The sequence below is a fragment of the Schistocerca serialis genome, chromosome 6 (genome assembly GCF_023864345.2).
Source record: "Schistocerca serialis cubense isolate TAMUIC-IGC-003099 chromosome 6, iqSchSeri2.2, whole genome shotgun sequence".
Lineage (NCBI taxonomy): Eukaryota > Metazoa > Arthropoda > Insecta > Orthoptera > Acrididae > Schistocerca > Schistocerca serialis.
In genome coordinates this window covers 434,530,808-434,544,396 of record NC_064643.1, presented here as the reverse complement: position 1 = coordinate 434,544,396, position 13,589 = coordinate 434,530,808, and positions in this window count along the sequence as shown.

Below are 13,589 nucleotides of genomic sequence, written 5' to 3'. Positions count from 1 at the left end.
ATACACCACATTCCTGCAAGGAACATTAGGTCTGTTATTGGAAATATCTTGAGGAACAAGAAACAGAATGTGGGTGTCCGGCACATTTTTCGATGATGGCTAGAAATGAGTTGCAGAGACCGTTCACAGATCAGTGGATTGGACGCGGAGGAGAAGTGGCAGGCTCGTTCGCCAGACTTGACTCCTCTGGATTTTTTCTTGTGCTGATTCGTAAAAGACATTGTTTGTAAAGATGTTCCAACTACACCTGAAGATATGCGAGAGAGAATTGTCAGAACATATGCTTCGATACGTGTCGAAGTGATAAGGAATACCACTCAACTATGCTAAGAAGATTGCAGCACTGCATTGATACCAATGGTCATCACTTCGAACACCTTCTGTAAATCGACGTTCATGCTACCTTCGTGACATTCGTTGACCTTCAAAGACCTTACTGTTACACATCATTATATTAGTCTCGATAGCCGCTATCACAAAATAAGTACCAAACTATAGCATTACATTTAAAAAAATAAAGTTGACCTTCATATCTCCGAAAGATCCCACCAAGCAACAAAAAACTAACGTCATATTATGGCCCCCATTGTCCCACAAACTTTTCAGTTCCTAACATACTTTCGGAGTTATTCATGACGGCAATAGTTAGTGACTCACCCTGTATAAGACAAGTATTTGGCGCACTTGTTGGATCGATTACTGCTGCTACAATGGCAAGTTATCAAGACTTAAATGAGTTTGAATGTAATGTTATAGTCGACGCACGAGCTACGGGACACAGCATACTCGAGGTAGCGATGAACTGGAGATTTTCCCATACGAAAATTTCACGAGTGTACCTTGAATATCATGAATCTGGTAAGACATCACATCGCTGTGTCCGGTAAAAGATCCTGCAAGAAAGGGACCAATGACGACTATAGAGAATCGCTCAACGTGACAGAAATGCTACGCTTCCGAAAACTGCTGCAGATTTCAATGCTGGGCCGTCAACAATGCGAACCATACAAGGAAATATCTTCGATATGGGCTTTCGGAGCCACGACAAAAAGCCTTACGCCTCGCTTGGGCCGGTCAACACCGGCATTGGACTGCTGATGACTGGAAACATGTTGCCTGGTAGGACGAGTCTCGTTTGAAATTGTATCGAGCGGATGGAGGTGTACGGGTATGGAGACAATCTCATGCATCCATGGACCATGCATGTCAGCAGGGAACTGTTCAAGGTAGTGGAGGCTCTGTAATGGTGTGAGGAGCGTGCAGTTGGAGTTATGGGACCCCTGATAAGTCTAGATACGACTCTTGACAGGTGACACGTACGTAAGCATCCTGCCTGGTCACCTACATCCATCCATGTCCACCGTGCTCTCCGACGGACTTGAGCAGTTCCAGTAGGACAATGCGACACACTACCCGTCCAGAATTTCTACAGAGTGCCTCCAGGAACACTATTCTGAGCTTAAACATTTCCGCTGGCCATAAAACTCCCCAGACATTAGCATCATTGAATATATCTGGGATGCCTTGCAACGTGCTTTTCAGAAGAGATCTCCACCCCTCGTTCTCTTACGGATTTATGGACAGCCCTGCAGCATTAATGGTGTCAGTTCCCTCCAGCACTACTTCAGACATTATTCGATCCATGTCATGTCATGTTGCTCACTTGTACGTGCTCGCGGGGCACTACACGATATTAATCAGTTGTACCAATTTATTTCGCTCTTCAGTGTATAATATTCACATGGAATGATATAGTTTGGATGTCAATTGCACCGGGAAAACAACGAAAGATTTTACTAATTAGTAAAGACAATCAGCACGTTTTGAGTTTAGTGACTGTATATTGCCTACTGCATGCGAGTCGCCATAAACTTGTGTCAATAGAAAAGCGTTTGCTAAGGACATTGATTTCAAAGGACGTTTGAGTATAAATCTATCTCCAAAGATAGTAGTGTCACGATACCACATACAATATTAAAGCTCAGTGAATACGTGCAATACGATGTTCCAACACGGAATAAAATTCAGTACGAGTCGCTGAATATTGACCACGATTTATTAGCAGGAAGCCTGACGAAATATCTTCTGCCAGTCGTATGAACTGAAAGCGAATAGGTTCTATACCAAGTATCGGAACCTACTCTCCTCCGAAAAGCACGAAGGCAGCATATCCGAGTGCGAGAAGCGACTGCAAGTCATGACATTTTCAGTGAAATTCTCTGCCTCCAGTTTCGCAATACGAACCAAGAAAATCTTTTCTCGCGAACTACGCGATTTGCGTGAAGGAATCGCAAATTCATTTCAGAAATTCGTTCACAAAGCACAACGTCAACGCACATCTTAACACACTCCAAAGCTACAAAGAGCGACTAGCTCCATCAAACTGCATGACAGGACTTCTACTACATTCGGCAGAATACAGTCCCATGATACTGCTTTCTGAGCGCTGCAGGCTCTGAGTGAGTTGGCCGTAGCAGCCGGAATGCTTACTGAATAACTTTGACTTACAGGTAAGTAAGTTCTTCGGAATCGATGCTATGTTCAGAACTGCATCTTTGCAGGAAGTCTGCGGTAACTAGTACACGAAACAATTGGACAGTAAAAATAACAATTAGAATTCAATAAATTTTTTTCTGAGTTTGTGACCGCAAATTATAAAAGTACCTATGTTTTGGTCACTGTTGCAAGTGACCTTCTTCAGTGTGTGAGCCTGAAGAAGGTCACTTTCAACAGGGACCGAAACGTCGGTAGTTTTATATATTGACAATAGGATCACAAACCCAGAAAAATTTTACTGAATGTGACAATGACCGTGGAATCCTACGAATCAAACAGGAGTCCAGCACCACAAGGAACGTTGTATGGTGGACCATAACACTAGTAGATTTGCAACGACAAAATAAATATCGTTGTGTGTGCGTGTTTGTGTGTGTGTGTGTGTGTGTGTGTGTGTGTGTGTGTGTGTGTGTGTGTGTGTGTGTTTTGTGGTTGTGATGCGTTATGAAATACGAAATTAAAGGGCCAGATCCAGGATTCTGGATCATAATAGAACCAGAAAAAAGAATTACAAAGCGAACTGGCCAACTGTTGAGGCAGTTTGACAGTGGCGAAAGATTCGTGTGTCGTGTTGAGGCTCTTCAAATGGCTCTGAGCACTATGGGACTCAACTGCTGAGGTCATTAGTCCCCTAGAACTTAGAACTAGTTAAACCTAACTAACCTAAGGACATCACATACATCCATGCCCGAGGCAGGATTCGAACCTGCGACCGTAGCGTTCTTGCGGTTCCAGAGTGCAGCGCCTTTAACCGCACGGCCACTTCGGCCGGCTGTTGAGGCTCTGACTGGAGAGGAGAGAGTTGGATGGTTGGGGAGGGGGGGAGATGTATTTTGAGGAATACTACACTTAACGCTATCCGATCGTGTCTTCGTGATCTGTTTTACTCACCTCCTGATGGTTGCATATAATCACATACTAACCATCTTGCTAACAAGAAATATTAAGATATGTGCTGACGTGTCGCTGATTCTGAGAAGACGCTGCTGTTTCTTTTGTACACTGAAGCATGAAAACATGTCTCGAATTCCGGGAATGTGTTCAACCATGAAAGCATATCATGAATTCTGGTAAGACCTGTGTGGCTGTGTCTCACCGCTATGTGATGTTTTTGCCATACGGAACTTTCACGTTCCCAGTTATTAACCCACCAGCTCGCATTCGGCTGCACATTTTAAAATAAATAAATAAAAACGCTCTGAAGTTATCATCGATAGCATCTGGAAGATGTCAAGTGCGACTTCGGCATAGAACCATTGACAAAAAAACGACGAAGGAACATATCGAAACAAAGAATTAATACAACGAATACTGATGTGAAAAATGCCGAGTTGCACCCCGGGTCCCCAATAACTGCCTGGGTAAGTAATTTCAAAGGTCAGAGGAAGGCAACGGCATACTACCTCCAACTGTAAAACACTATGGTGTTCAAAGCAATCTTCCGTTTGATGACTGCTTTTATTTACGAAATACACTGATCAGTCATTTTTGTGGATGATCCCAGAGTATGCGGGACCTATACAAGAAAGTCAGATTCGTTTGCCAGGAGAAAGCCCTCATTTGGCAGCAGCTTAGTTATGTATAACATTAGCTATGTGGATATTATCTATGTCCTTAAGGGGTGGATTATTTGTAGAGACAATTTTAGACAGAAGTCATTCTTCGAGTCAAGCAGTTACGGAGAATGAAGTGACAACTACGCGCTGCAGTATCGCTTCATTTCATACAGTGACTGGTTTTGATAGAATTATCGGGGGCTACCCGGGCGAAATAACTGAGTCATACTGAGAAAATATAGCAAGCCGTACTTGCTCACTGAGAAGCTGACATACACGTCATGTTTCACATTTACGGTAACCTCAATGACTGCAGCCATGTCACCACCGTCACAACGTCATAGAACCATGTCCGCCCTACACTAAACCATCCACACACTACGCGTTTATCTCCACGTTGGACGTTCCGTACACTTCACGCCTTGCATTGAAAAGCGGCAAAATCAGGACGAATCTGACAGCACCAGTTAGCTGGTGTCCAACTTCTGTGTTCTTTGTGCCACAGAAGACGCACAGCTTTATGTATGCCTGTGAGCGATGGTCTTTTCCGAAATACCCAGCTGTAAATGTGTACTGCGTGCAGTTCCTTTCACAATGTTCACTCTAAATTGATTGATACGAACCTTCATTCACTGACAAAATGGTTCAAATGGCTCTGAGCACTATGGGACTTAACATCTATGGTCATCAGTCCCCTAGAACTTAGAACTACTTAAACCTAACTAACCTAAGGACATCACGCACATCCATGCCCGAGGCAGGATTCGAACCGGCGACCGTAGCAGTCGCGCGGCTCCGGACTGAGCGCCTAGAACCGCTAGACCACCGCGGCCGGCTCATTCATTGACAGCAGCAATTCTTGTCAGGTTTGAAACCGACTGCCGTTGACAAAGCGTGGCACTCGCTTTCGATATCTGTTGGTTACGGTAATTTAACGACCAGTGTTCTTACGGCGTATTAACTGTGCTGTGAGTGGAACACCAATTCGTTATAGAAACGTTGTACAATCCGCATTGATACACCAACAAATCGGGCATTTCATTCACTGTGTGGTCATGGGCAGTTTCAAACACAATCGCTCATTTCTGCAATGGTGTGATGTTTTCACTTAGCCTCACCTTAATGCCTTAATTCCATAAAACCATCTAGCACATACACACTACTCCACCGCCAAGACTTACATCGGCAGTGCACTGTCTCTGACCGTCTCGTACAAGTTCTGCACTACCTGCAGCGACGCAAGTAGACCTGCGTGCCCTTTCAAGGAGTGCCGTGATACTTTACTGGGTGTTATAGACATATTTACCTTGTTATTCATATGGTTTTATGTTCGATCACGTAATCTAAACTAGTCGATGAATACCGCAAGCCGGCCGGAGTGGCCGAGCGGTTCTAGGCGCTTCAGTCTGGAACCGCGCGATTGCTACGGTCGCAGGTTCGAATCCTGCCTCGGTTATGGATGTGTGTGATGTCCTTAGGTTAGTTAGGTTTAAGTAGTTCCGAGTTCTAGGGGACTGATGACCTGAGAAGTTAAGTCGCATAGTTCTCAGAGCCATTTGAAATCAAATTGAAGAATTCCAGACGGTCATGCCCGGATTTTCAAGATGGTTTTTGTTATTTATTTTTCGAAGGGAAAACAAGTAATGCCCAATATTATGTAGTTGCCCAGGTCCGACTGAGGGGAAATTTATCGGACAAGTCACCAGAATAGCAAGATAAAATTTAAAGAAAAAAGTCATTCATCAAGCCAATGACCTGTGCATAAAGACGTTTCTGGAGAGGTGAGCTATACGGATTTGAAGCACTGGTTATTGCGACATTCATCCTATTCTGATTTTTGGCGCTTCTTGACTTCCATCTATTCCCTTCAATTCCCACATCGGAAATTTAAGGATAAAGTGTCGTGTAGATCCACTGAAGGAACGATGATAGCCAAAAGTAGACATGTTGGAGAGGTTTCAGAATCGCGCCTCACGACAGGAATCTGTCGAATACGAAAGCGTTGGACTACTTTGAAAAATAAATTAATTTTCTATTAAAAAAATCCTGACAAGTGAGAGTCGGACTTGCACATCGAGGTGCACAGAGAGTCCATCCATCCCGGTAATAGCGAAATTCGGTGATTTCGATACTGGCAAGGCATCAAAATATGTGACATAAGTGGCGATATCTTTTGATTGCATTGACGGAAAAGCTTAAATTATTTTACACTACCAAGGGACCGCAATCTTTAATATTCGACATAAATTTCAGTTTGATACGTCGATCCTTTCCTGAGGAAACAGGAGCTTTAACAGAAGGACAGACAGTCGGATATTATGACAAAAAGTATTTTTTACGTACGATGTAATTAGAAATTAACAATTTTCAGAGTTTCCCCTTTAGTTGTAATGTAATATCTTGCTTCTTGCCAAATTTGGTTATTCTAGTTTAACGGGATGCACCCATCCAAATATGTGACACAAATGGCCGTATCCTTTGACTGCCAATGCTTAGAAGCTTCAATATTTTACGTTCCCAAGATACCATGGACCTTAGTACGTTATAAATATTGCAACTTGTTTCATGTACACGTTCTTGAGGAAAAGGGGTTCGTAAAAGTCGGATAAACGGATAAAAAAAGTGATCGCATAAGGGTTCCGCTTTTTACCGATTGAGGTACAGAAACCTAAAAACACCGAATTTCTTAAATAGATCGAGAAATGTTCTCCTTCCCTTCGCATGAGCTCTCTTATAGTGTATACTACAATTAATCTTATCGGGGACAGCATCTCCAGATGGTACATAAAAATGGAGTGCAGATGAGTTCCTGCTACCAATGGTGCCACCAAGAAACCTATTTCTCCGATGGCGATAGGCTAATAAGCGGCCATCCTGCAATCGCGAACGACGGCATTCGCGTAGCGCCAAACTGACAACGGGCTGGCAGCAAACGCGACCTCATTTTTCTGGGAGGGCACTTTAATTAGTTTTGAGAACAAAGGAGCGAATCAGAGAGCGGAGATTAAAACGTCGCCTCCATTAGCGCCGGCGGGCGACTTCATTTGTCGCGGGTGACGCGCGCCGTCATGGCGGCTGGCCCTATAAGGCACCGCGCGCAGCCAGGCCGCCGTCGCCGACTCACCTCGCGGCGCATTCGCCACGCCACCGGCCGCCGCCGTGTAGCGCTCTCGCCTCAGAGGAGCCTCCCCGGTCTCTGGACCACATTGAACAAACAGGATACTAAACATTTACAGCGGCGGAATCCCTTTGTGAACTCACGCTGTGCACGAGCAACCAAGACTTTCTGCCATTCACCATCAAACGAACCCCTCGAAATTCTCTGTGTAAGCATACACTATATGTGCAAAGACCATAATACGAAATTCTAACAGTTTCATGTGTTTTCTCACTCCCTCGGGCGGAAATGGGAAGTGTTACACATAAAGCACCAGTCTGATATTTATCAAACGTTTTGGAGCTGTTAAACACATAATAGTTATCAAATGAGAAAACTTTTATTCCATCCGAAACTGACGTCCAAGCAAACATCCTCGAGACGAATTTCTTGCCGTGCCTAAAACACATACTGTGTCAGTCCATGAAAATATTGTCTGACGGTTAGCATGAAAGCACACATCTTTCCAGTGCATGTCACACACGCTCCATGAGTCATAAATCAGGGGATTGGACACACCAGTTAAGGATCTGTATGTTCCTCAAGGCATCTGCGGTGGCTTAGCGTTATCCTCCTGGAAAATGCCATTGGAGAGGTATGTGTACTCGAGAATCATTGCTTCTAGCGCCGTTTCTGCAGGTCGCCATGAACAGGAACCGGACTTGTCAGAACTCACAGGGAATGCCATTCACTTTAGCTGTACACAACACATGTACCTGTGGTACGATGTCAGCGATAAACGACGTATGAAAACTCGAGACCCAACAGTTCTATTTGGAATTTCGTGACCTGCCTAGACATCTGGTGCCACACAGATCCGGAAACCTACCAAACTTGTTACGTACAATAATTGGGAGACTCCGTTATGTACCCCGTTCTATGGGGACATCCACAAAAGAAGGCAAGTAGTCACAACCACACAATCGTTTTGATAAACACAGTTCCAAAGTTTCTCAAGTTCCTGTGAGTCTGAATAGAACAGAAGTCTCCACTCACAAAAGAAGTGGAAGTCCTTCACCAATGAAATCAGTTTGGAGTTGCAAGGTCACAAAATTAATAAGTTTAACAATGCTTGAAATAGTCAATCACTTTAAGTAACCAAATAAAGCAACATCCAAAAATTTAATTTGTACAGGAAAAAAATTTACTCGGCTTGGTTTTAGTAAACAAGTTCTAACCTCATCCTCCCACACATCACTATTAAAATTCTCTGTCTTTGCACAAATTTTGAAAGCTTCGAGAGGCGTAAGATATACAAAAGAATATCTTTTTACTCATCTTCATTATCTCGTTGTTGTTGTCGATCGCTCAAAATTTTGTCTGGGGGTATATTCTTGCAGCTGAAATTTCGGTGTTGTAGGTTCTTGATGACTAAACAACTGATAAAGATTTGCCTGTATTATTCTTGAATTTTATTCTTTGTCACGTCTTTCAGCATCACACCGTTTTTACATTTTCCACATTCAAAAATACCAATAATTACATACTTGGTGACAAACTTAGAAAACGTGTACTTCCATAAGAGGCATGCCCACCACTCCTTACGTTCTGCCGTACTCGCAATTTCCAAAGAGTTTACAAAGTAAAAGAGTTTAGAAACTTTCTTTACCAAAGAAGAATCTTCGCTTAAAATATTATTATTTTGTAAATCAATCTAGAAATAAATTTAATAAGTAACGTTAAATTGTGCAATTAATAATATGAATTTTAAGTACACCAGTAACATCGCAATTTCGATTATTTTTAAAAGAAGAGTAATTTTGTTAGTACATATCGATTGTAACACATTAGTTTCTTTTTTATACATTTTGGCCTGAAATATAATACATCGTATACAAAATCATATGAATTCTTTTAATGAAACAGCTGTGATAATTTTAACCTACGCAAGAATCGATAGTATACATTGTACCGGTTATCTCTATATTTAAAAAAAGGTGATGTTAGAGGAGGGTAACTCATTATAAAGTCCGCAGCCAACTTCTGCTTATAGAAGGAGCAAACACTTGATGACATCTTATATAGGTACTTGCTGAAGTAACAAAGCTGAACACTAACGAAAATTCGTAAGTCCGACAAAGACAGAAAACTTTAAGTCTGACACTGTCTTGTCGGTCAGCACAGCAGAACAATGACACAAATGGCACCAAGTCCTGGATGGAACGTCACCAAACACTTAAGACTTCCCACGTCATGGCTTAGTTCTTGGCACAACGTAGGTGAAGGTCCTCTGACAGCTGGCTGCAGTTGGACTGTTGTCCGGAGCTCGTGCGGCAGCCTAAGTAGTCGCCCTGCGCGTGTATGCTTGTGGACCCATTGTCGGCACGTGACATGGCGAATGCATGAGGACGTGCATTTTGTCAACGACCTCTGTCGTCGTCGTGTACGCTGCCTGGTGGCCTGGTCGGGGCGCTATCGATGCCCTCTGCTTGCTCGGCCACTGAGTTCCGGCACTGCGAGGGCCCGCGTCATCTGAATTGTAGGGGCTACTGAACCTGCCGCAACGTGCACGATGCACGTCTTGTGCGCGGTGTCGCCGGCGCCTTCTACACTCCTGGAAATTGAAATAAGAACACCGTGAATTCATTGTCCCAGGAAGGGGAAACTTTATTGACACATTCCTGGGGTCAGATACATCACATGATCACACTGACAGAACCACAGGCACACAGACACAGGCAACAGAGCATGCACAATGTCGGCACTAGTACAGTGTATATCCACATTTCGCAGCAATGCAGGCTGCTATTCTCCCACGGAGACGATCGTAGAGATGCTGGATGTAGTCCTGTGGAACGGCTTGCCATGCCATTTCCACCTGGCGCCTCAGTTGGACCGGCGTTCGTGCTGGACGTGCAGACCGCCTGAGACGACGCTTCATCCAGTCCCAAACACGCTCAATGGGGGACAGATCCGGAGATCTTGCTGGCCAGGGTTGTTGACTTACACCTTCTAGAGCACGTTGGGTGGCACGGGATACATGCGGACGTGCATTTTCCTGTTGGAACAGCAAGTTCCCTTGCCGGTCTAGGAATGGTAGAACGATGGGTTCGATGACGGTTTGGATGTACCGTGCACTATTCAGTGTCCCCTCGACGATCACCAGTGGTGTACGGCCAGTGTAGGAGATCGCTCCCCACACCATGATGCCGGGTGTTGGCCCTGTGTGCCTCGGTCGTATGCAGTCCTGATTGTGGCGCTCACCTGCACGGCGCCAAACACGCATACGACCATCATTGGCACCAAGGCAGAAGCGACTCTCATCGCTGAAGACGACACGTCTCCATTCGTCCCTCCATTCACGCCTGTCGCGACACCACTGGAGGCGGGCTGCACGATGTTGGGGCGTGAGCGGAAGACGGCCTAACGATGTGCGGGACCGTAGCCCAGCTTCATGGAGACGGTTGCGAATGGTCCTCGCCGATACCCCAGGAGCAACAGTGTCCCTAATTTGCTGGGAAGTGGCGGTGCGGTCCCCTACGGCACTGCGTAGGATCCTACGGTCTTGGCGTGCATCCGTGCGTCGCTGCGGTCCGGTCCCAGGTCGACGGGCACGTGCACCTTCCGCCGACCACTGGCGACAACATCGATGTACTGTGGAGACCTCACGCCCCACGTGTTGAGCAATTCGGCGGTACGTCCACCCGGCCTCCCGTATGCCCACTATACACCCTCGCTCAAAGTCCGTCAACTGCACATACGGTTCACGTCCACGCTGTCGCGGCATGCTACCAGTGTTAAAGAGTGCGATGGAGCTCCGTATGCCACGGCAAACTGGCTGACACTGACGGTGGCGGTGCACAAATGCTGCGCAGCTAGCGCCATTCGACGGCCAACACCGCGGTTCCTGGTGTGTCCGCTGTGCCGTGCGTGTGATCATTGCTTGTACAGCCCTCTCGCAGTGTCCGGAGCAAGTATGGTGGGTCTGACACACCGGTGTCAATGTGTTCTTTTTTCCATTTCCAGGAGTGTATTTACATCGACGCTGCTGTCAATACATATACACTTGGCGGTTATTGTGACACTGCGTAATGTCTGTGGCAACGTGACTACTGTTTGATGGCTACTGCTGGTGCAATGAATGATGGCAACTGCTGAAAATGGTCGCTGGATGAATGTTTATTCACAAACAATTTGTCTGAGATCAGGCGGAAGTAGACTAGAGTTATCAGCACTGCCTGTGACCTCAGAGCATAACTATGGTGGTTGGCTTGAACTACAGGGTAATTATAATTAAACTTTCGCGCTTGAGACGGCACTCGTCAAAAAAGAGTGATCGCAGGACAGTGACATCGTTTGTAAACAATCACGAGGAAATATGAAAGAGAAATAACAAACTATTGAAAGAAACACGTTTTAGTTTCCACATGGAAGTGTAAATTTTATTAACTCCGTGCCATGTTTGCCGTCTAGGTTATATATGTTGCTCATTGTGACGACCATCTGCATCCACAAGAGCCTGAAACAACACCAGAAATTGCTCTACTGTTGCCCAAAACATCTCAGATTGGATATTGGTTACGTCCCTCACTATCCTCATTTTAACCTCCAATGTGTCAGTGTCCCACTAACAAACCATGTGTTTCAGGTAACCCAACAGCCAGAGTTCGAATCTGGTGATGTTGGTAGCCACGCAGTTGTGAAGGATCAGCCAATGATTTAGTTTGCTAGAAATGTGTTACGGAGTAACCAAGTCACCTCACTAGCAATGGAGGTAGAGCCCCACCATGCGTCAAAACAGCTGAGTCCAAAGCATCTCCCTCCTGTGCAGCAGTTATCTCATGTTGACGAAGGTGTCCCGCTCACACTGGGTCGGAGCTGCTCAAAGTCAGTACCGGTACCAGTATCGGTACCCACCGGCAAGTCCTAACACTCACATCACTAACAACGTAAATCCTGCAGTGTAGAGTCTGAACATCACTCCTATAAGGTTGGGTACCTATTATGGTGAATGGTTTTCCGTCTACAATGGTTAGAATAGTGAAATTTTATTTATAACCATCCTGTATTTGAATGCCTTATGATGGAAGCATAATACGGTCTCTGTTAGGTGTGCCCTCTGTGGCGACTAACCATAACAGCGAGGCGCCCCGCTGGAGACTGGCGTGTGGATATACATTGATCAGCAATGACATTATGACCACCGACTGGCTGTCAATATAAGCGCATCCAGGCAACAACCACTTCACCTGGCAAGGAATGATTGGTAATCAGACACATTCACAGTGTACGTAGTATCAGTGACCGTGCTGTCCATGTGTAAACTTTGTTTAAATATCTGGCCGTAAAGTTGCAAAGCGACATGAAATGGAACGAACATGTGAGAACTGTGGTAGGGAAGGCGAATGGTCGGTTTCGGTTTATTAGGAGAATTTTAGGAGAGAGTGCTTCATCTGTAAAGGAGACCGCATATAGGTCGTTCGTGCGACCTGTTCTTGAATACCACTCGAGTGTTTGGGATCCGTACCAGGTCGGATTGAAAGGCGACATAGAAGCCATTCAGGGAGTGTTGCTAGATTTGTTACCAGTAGGTTTGAACAACAAGTAAGTGTTACGGAGATGCTTTCGGGACTCAAACGGGAATTCCTGGAGGGAAGGAAAATTTAGAGAACCGGCATTTGCAGCTGATTGACGAGTGATTCTACTGCTGCCAACGTACATTGCACGTAAGGACGACGAAGATAAGATACGAGAAATTAGGGCTCATACAGAGGCATATACTTAACTTATTGATCTGCCCTACGGCAGGTCTTGTCATGGGGCAAGCCCCGTCAGAGAGGTCCACCGCATGAGCGTCTAGGGAAGTGATTCCAGTGGTGGTTTCCCGTTGCCTTCCACTGATGATGATGAAAAGATAATGAGGACAACAAAACACCCAGTCTCTGAGCGGAGAAAATCTCCGACCCAGCCGGGAATCCAACCCGGGCCCTTTGTCGTGACAGACCGCCGCGCTGACCACTCAGCTATCGGGGCGGACCAGAGGCATACAGACAGTCATTTTTCCCTCGCTCTATTTGCCGGTGGAACAGGGAGGAAATAACTATTAGTGTTACAGTGTACCCTCGACCAAGCACCGTACGGTGGCTTTTGGGGTATCTGTGTAGATGGAGACGTAGAACGGGGAAAGCGCGCGATCTATCTGAGTTTGACCGAGGGCAAGTTGTGGTGGCCTGGAGGCTCGGCATGAACACTTCGGAAACTACATGACTTGGGCGTTCGAGGATTGTTGTGGTCAGTGTCTTCAGCAAGTGGCGAAATCAAGGTGAAACCATGTCCAGACGTCATGGGGTTAGGCAGCCACCCGTCGTTACAGATGTGGA